Here is a 14,104-nt window from a genome sequence, read left to right as displayed (position 1 = left end):
GAATATCATTTTTACTTGAGAGAACAAGGAATGAACAAACTACTGTTGGAAGACATACATTTTATTTTCTTGAAAAATGAATGAAGGCACTACAGTAAAAACTGACAGTTTTTGTTGCTGGTGATATACTACCTGAGCTTTCAACAGAAAGTTAAAAATTTGGAAAACTTTATTTGTTGACATACTGGGACAGCTTCCCGATATTTGGAGACTTTTTGCATGAGATTGGTGGTGATTTTAATGATTGTGATTCTCAAATATGGAATAATGAAATATATGAACATTTGGAAAACCTGCATAACTCAGTGAACAGACACATTTACCAAACGATCGATTTGTAAGTTCATGAATAATTGTAAAAGATGCATTTAAATAGTAAGATAGATGAATTAATTTTAATGCAAGAGTATACATACAGGGTTCGTTCCTATTGTTTTAGATTCAACATTGCAACTTACCTTAAAAATACTGCTATTTGTCAAGTTTTGATGTCATATCTGAGGATACCTAAAAAGACTATTAAAATATTCCTCCATTTCTCAATTACACATGTGTTTAAGGCCGGATGGTATATATGCAGCAGAGAGCAGATCGTAGAGATGTGCAAACATAAAAAACACCACATCTCACAAAAAATAATGTTATTAAGTTGCCAAGTCATAGCATTTATTATTATTTCAAATGAATGAATACAATTTAAAATCTTTTTCAGTCAGCTCTTATTTTTTTAAAGATTTTATTTATTTATTTTTAGAGAAGGAAGGAAGGGAGAAAGAGAGAGAGAGAGAAACATCAATGTGCAGTTGCTGGGGGCCGTGGCCTGCAACCCAGGCATGTGCCCTGACTGGAAATTGAACCTGCGATGCCTGGTTCCCAGCCCTCGTTCAATCCACTGAGCTACGCCGGCCAGGGCAGCTTTTATTTTTTTAATATGGCAAATATTGAAAGGTGTATCTTTTATGTACAACTTTTTTGAAGTTCTCAATATTTTTTTTTCTTTTTCTTTTTTCAATGTGCAGTTGCTGGGGGTTATGGCCTGCAACCCAGGAATGTACCCTGGCTGGGAATCGAACCTGGGACACTTTGGTTCCCAGCCTGTGCTCAATCCACTGAGCTACGCCAGCCAGGTTAATAATTTCTAAGGGTGCACAGAAGTCCTTTACATGTACAAAAAGGATTTGAGAACTACGTGTACAGAAAACTGGGAGGGTACTAAGTCCTGTGTGAAAGTCCTGTGTTCAGACGTCTGCAACCGTGTTTTGCGTTGTGGAAGGAGAGTAGCAACAACATCCTGTGACCTCACAGTGGCCCAAATAACACTCCTGCCTCTGCAGCTCCTCGCTATGGCGTCTTTTACAGTGGAAATAATAGGCATTGCTTGGATGAAACATGTTTCAGGATGTCAAACCCGAAAACATCTATCCATCTTCTGATCCAAACAGCTCACGTTTAAAATAGAAGTCACAATTGCAATGGACTATCAAATGTTATTCAATTGGTTGGGTTGGTGCCATAGTTTCTTTGTGAAACTGAATCTCACATCTCCTAATGTGATGCTACGTGGCTACTAGCCATCATTCAGGCCTGGGGCTCAGAAAGGAATTTTGGTTAAAGGAAGGTTTGGGGTGTATCCGTGGGCACACAGAATAATTAAATCTATGAAACTCAGTCAGGAAACTGTAGAAAGCTGAAGTAGGTCAAGTAAGAGAGCACAGGATGAAACCTTAGTTAATGCCTATCAAGCATCAAAATTGGAAGCCAGGAGAAAAGTACTCAAGTTTTCTGACTATCCGCAATGGTTATACTCAGAAGCATTGCATTATATTAGGAAGATCTACATAAGTGTGGAGCTTAGGCGCTATGCTCTTAACATAATTTAACACATCCTGTTGCCATAACAACTCTGCAAAGCAGGTATCTTTCTCATGTATCGAGGAGGAAGTGAAGGTCTAGAGAGGTGAAATCCACTTCCAGGTTCACACACACACAGAGCCCACATCACACAGTCCCACATCAAAGGCGGGGTTTGAATTTCAGGCCTCCCTGAGAAGAAGTGATAGACGCAGGATTTCACCTCCGGTTTTAAATTCTGCTGGCCTCTTCCCTACTCTCTTTTTGGGGGGGCTGGGGATGGAACTGATAGAAATGCGTGGGTGTGTCATTAGCTTTAAAATTCATCCCCAGTCAGGGAACAGATTACTGTGGCTTTATGGGCCATAAAGTTCAAGGAGGCAAACAACAAATGTGTTTCTCTTAATAAAGAGACCCAGTTTTACCAAAAGTTCTCACTGTTTGGACTAATAGCAGAGGAAGAGTTAAATACAACTGAGGAATGGCCCGCAATCCTGCATTACATATCACATTCATGAAAGTTTAGAGCTGAGGTTAAGGGTCTCCGTGGGGTCCCACAGCTGAACACTCTACCTCCACAATTTCCACTCCACCCCTAGATTTGCGTAATCCGCGTGATAGGCAAGAGCACCTAGGTTAAATTTAGTCTATCTTTTAAATTGTGGTTTAGCATTTAAAAACTACCCTAAAACTAAAAACTCCAGAAGCAAGGATCTGATTAAGTGAGATGAAATTATGCTCTAAAATTTAAGCCAGTTCTTGAAGAGTGGAATCACTCAACGCAGGGTTCAAAGGCTGAACGAAGCCCTGAGGGTTTGTAGGGGGGGAAAACTGATACTGCTTCTCCCTGAGCGACCTGAAGTCTTTAGCCCAAGGAAATGCTGGCCTGAGGTGCAACCGCCTGTCTGGGTGGGATGGGGGTAGGGGTGGGGGTGGGGAACGGAAACGGGTAGTACTTTGCAGGTCGGCCGGCCCCGGAGGACTGGTTTTGGTTGATTACTTGATATTGCAAAATACTTGTTTGACCTCTAATCACATCCCCTCAACCCCCGCCACACCACACCCTGCGCGCGACGTGTTGAAAATCAACGCTCCCGGTTGATTGGACTTTTCTGTTTTGACTTGGTCATTATTGTTCTAGATAGGTGATAAGGAGCAAGAATCCAGCCTTTCAAGGCTTAATCGAGTTTGCAAGAGGGGTCCAGAGCTCAGCGGAACCTTGAAAAGAAAAGAAAGAAATCTTTTTACTCTGTAATAATTTCGGCGAAATCACCAAAGGCCACTCGCTCATTTTTTCCTAAACAGTGCCACCTACTGTCCATTTTAAATCATCAGGAGGTCTGTTGGCGAGGACCAAAAAGAAATAAAGGGGCGGGGCGGGGGGGGTAGTAATTGAGAAAACTAGCTCTTTTCGGCCTTGGGGGCAATGGGAAAAAGATGAGGAAAGGCCCTCTTGAAGCAAAAATAAGTATTTTTGACTCGTCTTCATAGAAGGCTCACGAGAAGCAAAAGCCACTTAAGCTATTCCGTTAGAAATGGCTTTCTAAAGCGCGCGCTATTTGCGAGTCCCCCAGAGGATTATTTTTATTTTATTGTATTTTATTTACAATGCACACCATTCGCGTGTTTTTCCGTTAGGGCACCAGGTTAAGGAAAAAAAAACCCCGATAATTTTTCCAATTTTCCCGCCCACCCAAGGCGGAGACATCTGTGTCAGAGGTACTTTGAACACTTGACAGAAGCTCAGCAACTTCTGACTTGGAGGGAAGAAAGGGTTAACAAGCGGTGGATGGACCAGCCGCCAGCTTTTTAGTCTCGGCCGGCTTTCGGAGACCCCCGGGAGTGTACACACACACACACACACACACACACACCCCCCTCCAGCTCGCTCTCCCCAGGGCGGTTACTTAGCCTAAGGGCACCATTTGGCCTTAAAGCCAATTACTTACACTCTACGGGGAGTGTGATCGCAAAGAGGGGGGATCCTAGTAACTAGTGCGGGAATCAGGGATGTCCACAAAGCGTGGTCTCCCGGCTCCACCGCTGGAGAAAGGAGGGACTCAGGTGGTGGCCAGCCTGTGCGCCCTGCATCTCAGCACACGTTAGCAATCAAGTTAATTGAATTCATTGGAGTTTAGAACCGGCCTGGAGCTCAGAGAGGGCTTTGAATGGCCAATTCCTCTCCCCCTCCCCGCCTCCCGCCCGCCCGCGCTCTCAGTTCCCTCCCTCCGCCCGGGTTCCCCAGTCCGCACCTCCCTTCTCCACTCCCCTCACCCCCCACTCCTTCCTCCGCCCTATTAAAACACCCACCAGCTCACTAGTTAAGACCCCCTTAAGTTGGAGGAGGCAGAAAGGCAACAACTGCGAGGAAGGAGAAGTCAGGACGTCTGGAAAGAATTACCCAGTCCTGGCTTCCAAGCAGCCCATTGAACCAGGGACTTGAACCAGCCCCAGCCAAAGACTTTCTCCCGATTCTGCGCTTCCAGGGTTCTGCTGAGGCTTGACCGGGCTTTTTTTTTTTTTTTTTAAATACGAAAAAGTGAAGAGACTTTCTGATATCAGGGGAGAAGGACTGGAGCAAACGAAATAAAAATAAAAAATTAATTTATTTTTAAAGTGCAAATTTTTCTTTTAAGAATCAGGAGACTTAAGTGCAACGGAAATAGCAGAGAATAGTGGTGAAATTTCCTTTTAGAAAGTGGGGGAGAACCAAACCTTTAGACTCCCCCATCCTTTTTTAAATGTTGTTTTTAAATTTTTTATTTTTTTTGGCCGGTCGTCTCAAATTCATCTGATTTCTTATTACCTCAATTTTGGAAACTGCCCGCCACCGGCCCTCCGGGACCACACATACAGGCTGAAGACAACTTCATGACCGAGAGCTGAACAAGGTACGTTACACTGGCGCGTTTGGTGAAGGATGAGGGTCCTCCAATAGGCCAAGGAGAGGGAAGAAATGATCCACATCAGTGTAGGAAAAAAAAAAAAGTCTTTATAGTCAGTTCTGGACAGCAAAGTCTGAGGTCTGAAAATTTCCAACAGACTAAAAAAAAAAAAAAATCAGTGGATGTTTCAGATCACGGTCAGGCTTAGCGACGTCTTTCCCCATCCCTGCGGCGCTCTCCCAAACTCCTCTGCCTTGCTGGGCACACAGGTAACCTCTGTGCCCGGGGAAGACTGCCGTCCGGAGATGTACTTTTCCATTCCGCATCTTCTGGAGCTGCAGCGGGGCTCCCGGGGTAGGAAACAAGAATTTCCCCTGTGTAAGGAAAGCCTATCCGCGCAGCCGCCTTCTTCCCCCTTCCTATCCCCTTTCTTCTCTTTCTCACACACTCGAGGTGGGGAGGAGAACCCTGGAACAGCCCAGCGTGTTTTACTTGCCAGTGGGAAGTCGCTTCTGACTTGTAGTGCAAAGGGTTAAAGCGTCCCGGGCTCCCAGATGGGACCCCAAAGAAGGAGGGTCCTTTCCCCACCTCCTCGCCGCTACCGGCCGCGTTCGGCCACACCCCCTGTCTCCAGTCTCTCTTCCCTCGCACTGCCTGCACCCCATTAAAGTGTCAGGCTGGGTCTGTCGCAGCCCAGCTCAGCCCCGGAAGCCCTCCCCAGGCCCGGGGTCCCGGACGCGAGCGGTGGCTGTCCCAGACCCCAGCGGAAGGAGGGCGTGCATCCCTCCGCTCGGCTCCGGGCCCGCCCGCCGGCTGTCCCGGGGCAGGGCCGGCCAGGGGACCGCGCGCAGCTCGCCGGCAGCTGCAGCGTCCCGGGAGCCAATTCCGACGTGGCACCGAGCACGCCGTAGTTCCTTTCCACAGCTGCAGCCGGGGGAACGGCCGGGTGGGGGTTAGGGGGCGCCGTCCCCGCCACCCAGCCCGAGGGTGCGGGAGGGGGTCGGCGAGAGCCGGGGTGAAGGTGGGAAGCGAGCCAGAAGCTGGGTTGGGATGGGTAATCAACACCTTGGGCGGAATTCGTCACGCGGGCTCCCGCCCTGCGAGAGCCAGGGCTCCCAAACGGGTCCCTGTGAACAGGAGGGCGGGTCTGAAAGGAGGGTCTGTGTGAGGGCGAGAACGGGGAGGCGAGGGAGGCTTTTTCCTCCAGCCCAGGAAATGCAGCCGAGGGGAAACGGCGCTGAAAGGATAATTAAGGCTGGAGAGAGGAGCTGGGAGCGGAGAGGCGGTGCCTGGGGAGGAGGCTTTACAAGACCCGGCTCCAATTACACAGTCGTAGGTGCCAGCTTCCCCCGTGCCTGTCCCCTCGTCCCCCAAACGCCCGCGCTCTGCACTGGGACTCCCCCGCCCCGTGCGCCTCCCGGGGGCGAGCGTGCAGCTGGAGCCGCGCTCCCGGGAGAGGCGGAGAGGAGCCCCTGGTGGGAGCCCTGACGGCCCCTCCCTGCCTTGCTCTCCACCTTTGGGGAGCGGGGAGTGTTGCTGCGGTTGTCCGGCTACCTTCCAGCTGCCCAGAAACGCAGAGTTCTTCCAACCCACGTGGCTGGCCTGGGAGTGCCTTTGACGTCACACCCCGGGGGGAGGTGTGATGCAATAGGTCGGGAAGTCCTCATTGGCCACGAAGGGCTTCCCCAGACTCGAGGTCTGAGTATATATATAGACTCAGAGCTCCGTGTTACAGCGAGGGAAGTTGGTAGTTAGGTTTTGCTGACAAGTGAGGAGGTTGATAGTGGGAGAGAGCAACTTCTCTCCCCATTGTATATTGCAGGGTTGTTTTTTTTTTGTTTTTCCTCCTGTAGATTCTTATTGCAGTGAAGGCCCATGATAATGTACCTTTAGAGATGTTAAATGGAATTACGATTTTTTTTAAAAAAAGCCATTTTAGCAAAATTTTTAAAGAACACATCAAACGTGTCAACAATGAAAGGTTTAAAATGAAAATGTGTATTTCTATAGAATTGGCTAGAACAAATACATATGCCCATCAACAGTATTTGTAGATACAATTTTAAATTTTACAGAATAGGGTTGACAAGAACTCTCAATTCTACGGTTTTCATTCAAGTGTGTGCAAGTTGACATATTCATTATATTAGTTTCCATTGCATTTTTTTAAAAGGCAAAATAAGATTGATTACTCATACAATGGAGGTGGTTTTAATACCCATCATAACCAGTCAAAGGTTTTTCTAATATTTTGGCAATTCTTTTTGCATTTTCAATAAAAGTTTAACTATTTAAAGTACCTATTTTAGTATGTATATTATGCTGTGTATATGATTGAAAATTTGAGAATTTTAGAATTCTAAGTAGACATTTCTGGATTATAAGATTGCAGTTGGGACACCATCACTCATTTTTTTCTTTTAATTTATATATTAACCAAGTTGAATGAATAGAAAAAAAAATGTAGAAATACTGATAAAACATACTAGAAAGTAAATTAGATTGTGTAGTTACTTTTGTTAAGTTTATAGATTATCCCCACTATATTGAATTTCATGAATACTTTTTCACACATGGCTTCCTTACCATCTAAGATTTCTTTCGAAACGATTTTTTTCTTGAATTTTAAACACACTTTTTACTGTTTCATTTGTTTTCTATTATTGGCACTATGGGGAAAGTCCTTATCTCTGGATCAATGTCAAGACCCCCTTTGGCAAAGTTACATTACAGTTTTGTGTTTTTTAAAAGTCAATACCTGAGGATATGTTTTGAATTTAGAGAGGGAGGGAGAGAGTGAGGGAAAACCATCGGTCAGTTGCCTGATCTGTTGCCTCGCTGACAAACATTGATTGGTTGCCTCCCATATATGCCCCAACCGGGGATCGAACCCACAACTACCTATGTGCCCTGACCAGGGATCAAATCCGAAGCCTTTTGGTGTACAGGACAATGCTCCAACCAGCCTAGCTACCCTGCCAGGGCCACAGTTACATCTTAATCGAAGAATAATTTGCTTGTTACATCGTTAGCTTCCTGACTTTTGCATAATGTGTGTGGGGGGAAATGAGTCAATGAAGTTGGCGAATAGAGCATAAAGCCCACTGTCCCATTTCGGGTTCTCTTTTTTATCCCATGCACGAGGCTGTGTTCTGCTGAGAGGCTGCAAGAACAGAGTCAGTGGCAGCTGGTATGACAGCTCAATGTGGGGGGGGGGCAGGTCTCTGTAGAAAAATCACTTCCATCACTCCACCTTGGCTATGATCCTTCCTGTCTAGCAGCAATTGGCATAAAATAAGTATCATCCCATTGCATATACCTTAAATTATTCAAGTCTATTTTGAATTCACCTGTGTGGACATCATATACTGCCTGACCCAAAATCTAGAAAAATATTACTGATACAGGAGTCAAAATAAATATTATGAAGTCATACTACTAAATATTATTTAAAGAAATAAGTACAAGTGAATGCCTCGTTAAATGCATGCGTCTGTACTGCACATTGAAATGAATAAGGTGCAGTCTGCATTTTAATGGAACTCAACGGCACAGAAAGTCTTTAGATATGAGCTGACCCATAAGAAATATAAAATAGCTACTGGCGGTTGCATGTCTGACAGATCTGAGACACTGAGTCAGGCACTTCCTGTACCATGTCCAATCCCCTACTCTGCCCCTCCTCCCCCAAAGCAAACTGTATAAACACAGGAGCCTTGCCCAGAAAGATTAATCAAGTCACACAAAGTCACAGTGCTAGTAAGGAGTATGGATGAAATTTAATTCAAGAAGTCAAATACAATGCCCCAGAAGTGGACGTGACTAAGCCACAGGTGGATTAGTCAAATTTTATGGGGCTTGAATCGAGGAGAAATCATATCTGAGAGATCGGGACGATTTCCTGAAGAAACTTGACATTTGTGGTACATGCGGCCCCATAGGGTTTTGGTCTACAAAAGTAGTGCCCAGGAGCCCAAGGAGAAGCATAGAACTGAGATTCCGCGTCAAGTCCTTTTGTAATGTTCTCCTTTGCCACACTGAACTGCAGGATGAAATTCAGGAACCCACAGGGCAGTTGGGAAAATTGGCATCCTAGGAGCAGTTGATCAACATTGATGGTGCAAATGAAGAGAAATCTAAAACTTAAAAGGTCTGGATGTGGACACAGCTGTGGGGGGACAAGGCCTTTGAAAGGCTTACTACTGCCCAGCCCTGCACGCACAGCTCCAGGGTCTGTGCTGGAACAACTGCGGTGGGGCTGGAGGGGAAAGGGCCGACTTCAAAGCCCATACATACTATGGGAACCAGAGTGCACCCTTCCCACAGGTCAAGCTTTGCTGCTTCATTTTTATCTTAACTGGGCATTTTGATTTCTGGACTTTTAAATCTGTGCTGACTCCCATCTGGGTGGGACTTACTTGTAAGGACAGCTGTGTAACATCATTGGTTTTATTGATCTAAGTAAGGAATCAAGCATATCTCAGACTTAAGTCTCTGCCTCACACTGTATTAATCATTCCTCCCTCTCACACCTAAATTGAACCTTTACTCTCACAGACAACTTAAAATTCGACTGAAAGGCATAGATTTCTAAGTAAGATAAAAATTTTTTTTCCTAAATTTTACCTAGAACTTAAAATTGGGCATGAATAAATTTAAAACATGCATGGTTATATTTAAGATTTTATTTTTCTGTTAGAAGAAAATCATAACCAGTTACTTAAATTAGTACAAGGATCTATAATGCATAGGTACAAAACAGTTGCTTAATAGGTTGTCTTGAAGGATCATGTTGACCTATTAAGAAAAACTTAACACAATTAAAATAAAATAAAAAGAAAAACTTAACAAAAAAATGAAAAAATGCAAAAGACAAATGCCCTAATATTCTGATAAGATAGTGAAGGAGGGATAATGAGGAATGTCTGTTTTTTTTTTTTTTTTTAAATTTTACTTATTTATTTTTAGACAGGGAAGGGAGGGAGGGAGAGAGAGAGAGAGAGAGAGAGAAAGAAAGAAACATCAATGTGCGGTTGCTGGGGGTCATGGCCTGCAACCTAGGTATGTACCCTGACTGGGAATCGAACCTGCGACACTTTGGTTTGCAGCCCACGCTCAATCCACTGAGCTACGCCAGCCAGGGCAGGGATGTCTGTTTTGAAAAATATTTGGGGAAATTTATGTCTGAGGGTGTATTCTTTCTTAGAATTGGCCACCTAGTTATATTACGGAGGCTTTCTAGCTGCCCAAGGAAACACTCAAAAGAGAGTCATTAAGTTAATCTCCTGTTTGATGCTGGAGAGAGGTTTCAACACATTAAGATTTAATTCTTATTAGGTTTCTATTATTTGAGATTTTGGGCAATAGAAGAAAAATTAAAAAAGATAATAGAGGTTTTTGCAATTATTGCTACCTAACAAAGCAAACTTCATTTCCCCCATTTCCTAGAAACTTGGAGGAAATCAGTTCTGTCCAGAACAGTAAACTGGCATCATCGTTCACATTTATAAGCATATATTTATTAGAAGATGTAATAGGGTGTAGTGGTCAAGATCATAGTCTCCAGGGTCAAATAGTCCTTGGTGTGAGTGTCACTTCCACCATTAAGCAGTTGTGTGTTTTTCTCAGAGCCTTAGTTTTCTGATCTGTAAAATGGGCTGGATGGCACCTCCCAGGTTTGCTGTGAAGATTAAATGAAATGTTTTGGCAAAGTGCTTAGCAAGGTGCCTGGGATGTAGAAAGTGTTTGATAAATATTACTGTTTCAGAATATACATGCAAAGACAACTTCCTAGTCGTGTCATAGTAGGATATTATGATATTTAAAAACTTCAATTTATTTAAGCAATAAAACATCAAAAACAGTTCATCCCTTTCTCCTGCCCCCAACCCTTCCATCTCTGTCAACCACTAGTCTGTTCTCTGTATCTAGGAGCTTGGTTTTTATTTATTTACCTGTTTTGATTCCATATATAAAACAGATCACATAGTGTCTGTCCTTCCCTGTCTGACTCATTTCCCTCAGTACAATGCCCTCGAAGTCCATTCATGCTGTCACAAAGTGGCAAGATTTCGTTCTTTTTTTTGGCTGAATTACATATGTGCATATATATGTATATATATATATATATATGCGTGTGTGTGTGTGTGTGTGTGTGTGTTTATCCATTCATCCATTGATGGTCACTGAGGTTGTTTGCATATCTTGGCTGTTGTAAATAATGCTGTAATGAACGTGAGGGTACATGTGTCTTTTCAAGGTTTTTGTTTCCTTTTTATTTGCCTTTTCTAGCTTTGTTTCCCAAAGGTATCCTAAAACTGGTATGATAACCCTCTTTTCCCAACCATTATCTTTAGGTAGCTGGGCAAGAAATTTGCGAACATTTTTTAGGAAGAAAACTGCTGGATGAGAGGTGGCTTTAATGGCTCGGCCTGTATTCCCTGCCACAGAGATCAGGGAGGGTCCCGTGCTCTGCCAGCCTGCACTGGCTGCCTGAGTCCAAATGGACTTACTCATTATTCAGAAAGTGTTACTAAGTACCTACTATGTGCCAGGAGCCGATTTTTGGCACAGGAAAACAGTTGATTGAGACACACACATCTGCATAGCCATACAGTGTACATAGTGTGATTTTAAAAACCAAACAGGGTCTGGGAAGAGACAATGACAGAGTTGGAGGGGACAGTTTGGAGAAGTTCAGAAGGGAGCAAGTGGTAAGCAAGGCCCTATCAGAAGAGGTATCTTGGACTAAAGTCTTCAGCTTTCCCCAGGTGCTGACTTGATTAATTTGAATTCACTTCCGCTTTTCCCAGATGCACAGATAATAGAGATTTTTGCAATTATTGCTACCTAACAAAGCAAACTTCATTTCCCCCATTTCCCAGAAACTTGGAGGAAATCAGTTCTGTCCAGAACAGTAAACTGGCATCACTGTCCCTTTCCCAGGAAAGGGAAAGCTGTGAGAACTCAGGTCTCACCACTGCACTAGGACAGTGAGAGCGCTGTTACTCTGATGCAGCCTTCGCCCTTGGTTAGTTCAAGGTGGTCAAGGAGAAGGAAAGAGCTCCGATGCCCGATGACCTGTAGAGTTCCACTTGGGGTGTCTGAGCTAACAGCAAGGCTTGTATCTGCTCTACAGCAGAACCAATGGAAACAGGAGCACCTTTCTTACAGTAAAACAAGACTTTGGCAGCACTGCTGTTGCACAGATGGAACCATCAGCTTCCTGTCAGCCAACCTCATTCCAGGTCCCTTTGGGCTGTACCCCCATGGGAAAGTGTGTAAGCTGAGATATCGTCTGTGTATTGGTTGGTCTGCACTCACCTGGGTGCAGGTGAGTTCCCCATTTTCCATAGCAGCAGGAAAATATGTTTCAAAGTGATTTTCTAATCTTATATAACATTTTTATTGGCCAGAACAAAAGGATGCTGCCTGTTTTGTCACGTGGGCTCAAATCTATTCTGCAAATATTTTCTATCCTAATCACCTGGCCTTATGCCACTGGGTGAGTGAATCCCACTCCTTCCTGGTTTTGTGACTTGGAGCAAGTTATTTACATACTCAGCCTTGGTTTCCTTATCATGTATGTTATTTGTAACACAAGATTAACTATATATTTACCACTTATGTTATTAAGATTACATGGAATCGTGCTGTTCAACAAAACAAACGTGCCCCACCACCCAGAACCTAATCAGTGCTGAATAAACGTTTGCTGATGTAACAGTAACATCACTGAGGATGCCAGTGCATTCATTCATTGATGAATGAATGTACATCCACTCACTTAACACATATTTACTGAACAGCAATCATAAACCAGGTTGGTATTCAGTAAATATTTATTAAAAAATATAACCCAGGTTTATGTCCTTGGGGTACATTAGCGAAACCAAACATTTTCTTAAAATCTTGGCTTTGTGGAGCTTATACTGTGGTGGGTCAGGCCATTCTCGAACACTTGGTTTGGCTTAGAATTCTGAAAGAACAGTACTTACTAAATAATTGTTAGTAAGTCTAATAATAACTTAAAAATTAATGAACAGGCGAAACTCTGATACTAGGCAAAGAGAAATCCAAGTTTTATATTTTAAATATTTATGAAAGGTAGATTTCTAAATCATCTTGTTATCTAGCAGTAAGCTCTTATGATCTAGGGTGAAACGAACCAGATTTTCCAATTTAACTATAAAGCCATATGTCTGACAAGGAGAATTTGCTTATGAAACACAGAGTATTTGAATCGGGGATTGTCTCAAAGTCTCACACATGGTGCCCATATCTATGAAATCACCCAGGGGAATTTATAAAGAAACACATCCTATGTGTCACTCCCTGAGATCAGTGCATTTCCTCAGTAAAGCTGACTCTGCGACGTGCCTTTTGCCTGGACTGAGAAACTGCGTGTGGCACGTGAGGCAACTGGGATCCCGCGTGTAGCACGTGCGGACCTTGAAGAAATAGAAAGGATCAATGCTAGCCTCGTTGCTGCAAGTGAGCAGTGACTTTGCCCCGGCTTCCAAAGGACATTCTGTAGACCCCTATGATGTCAGACGGCGTTCCCACTTCAGCTGTGGCCAGCAGATGCTTTGCGCGAACACTCTGTCCACGTGTGCTGATAAAAGCAAGGAAAATGTGAATAATGGAAAAAGAATAATAGCAGGCAGTGCTTTTGCTGGCTATGGTGATTTTAAACACAAGCGAAACACACACTTGAGCTTCTCCCTGGCAGAAGGCTTTGGTCCCCTTGAAATGTTTCACTCTTGTGAGAATGACTCACGCCTTGGAAACGGACACGGTCCAAGTCTGGTGCTCCCAGCACCTTCAGGCATTGGCTAATGCACCCTTTGGGAGGTTGAAGCATCCCAACAGCTGTTTTAATTAGCAAGGGATGCTGTGCGCTCTTGCCTCGTGTGGTTCACCGTTCCCCAGCAGCTTGAACTTTGCATTTGTGTTGTGATCACACCTTTATCGGGCTCACATGTTACCTATTAATGGTGTCCTCTATAAGTGCTAGAAGTGAAACACATGTTTGTTTGTTTTAGCTTCGTTGTTAGCTGAATGCTTTTAAAAATACATTAAAAAGGCACTTTAACAAACACTGATTTTGCTCCTCAGTGCAGCCTGGTGCAGTCATTGACAAGTACTATCATCTGTACTTAACTAAGGAAAATAATGTCCGCACCCTGAAATCCTGGTCTCTAGGCTGCATTGCATAACCTGTGTTGTTCTTAGGGTGAACTAAGCCCAAAATTCAGAATGGGCAAACAGACAAACAAAAACTCAAATTATTTCTTGGTATCAGGAGACTCCAAGGCGGGTATTCCTGGCTGGGGTCTGGCTCCTTCCATTTGGCCATTCAAGGACCA

At 44.0% G+C, this 14,104-nt stretch overlaps 1 protein-coding gene and 1 long non-coding RNA gene across 3 annotated transcripts in view; one reads left to right on the top strand and one right to left on the bottom strand.

Moving 5' to 3' along the window:
* Positions 1-2,253: 2,253 nt before the first annotated feature.
* On the bottom strand, positions 2,254-4,004 carry LOC118501781. Its single transcript, XR_004904435.1, has 2 exons — positions 3,801-4,004; positions 2,254-3,069 (listed from the first exon to the last, which is right to left on the bottom strand). It is a non-coding gene; the product is annotated as an uncharacterized LOC118501781 (long non-coding RNA).
* Positions 4,005-4,129: 125 nt separating this feature from the next.
* HAS2 (hyaluronan synthase 2) overlaps positions 4,130-14,104 on the top strand; it is a 30,924-nt gene continuing 20,949 nt past the window's right edge. Inside the window, exon 1 of one of the 2 annotated variants that reach the window (XM_036031385.1) lies at positions 4,130-4,742. The gene's annotated coding sequence lies outside the window, so the exon portion shown is untranslated. The remainder of the gene's footprint in view (positions 4,743-14,104) is intronic. The other variant, XM_028533827.2, reaches the window with a different exon arrangement.

Source organism: Phyllostomus discolor, chromosome 7 (assembly GCF_004126475.2).
Source record: "Phyllostomus discolor isolate MPI-MPIP mPhyDis1 chromosome 7, mPhyDis1.pri.v3, whole genome shotgun sequence".
In the NCBI taxonomy this organism is placed as follows: Eukaryota; Metazoa; Chordata; class Mammalia; order Chiroptera; family Phyllostomidae; genus Phyllostomus; species Phyllostomus discolor.
This window is presented reverse-complemented; position numbering and strand designations above follow the sequence as displayed.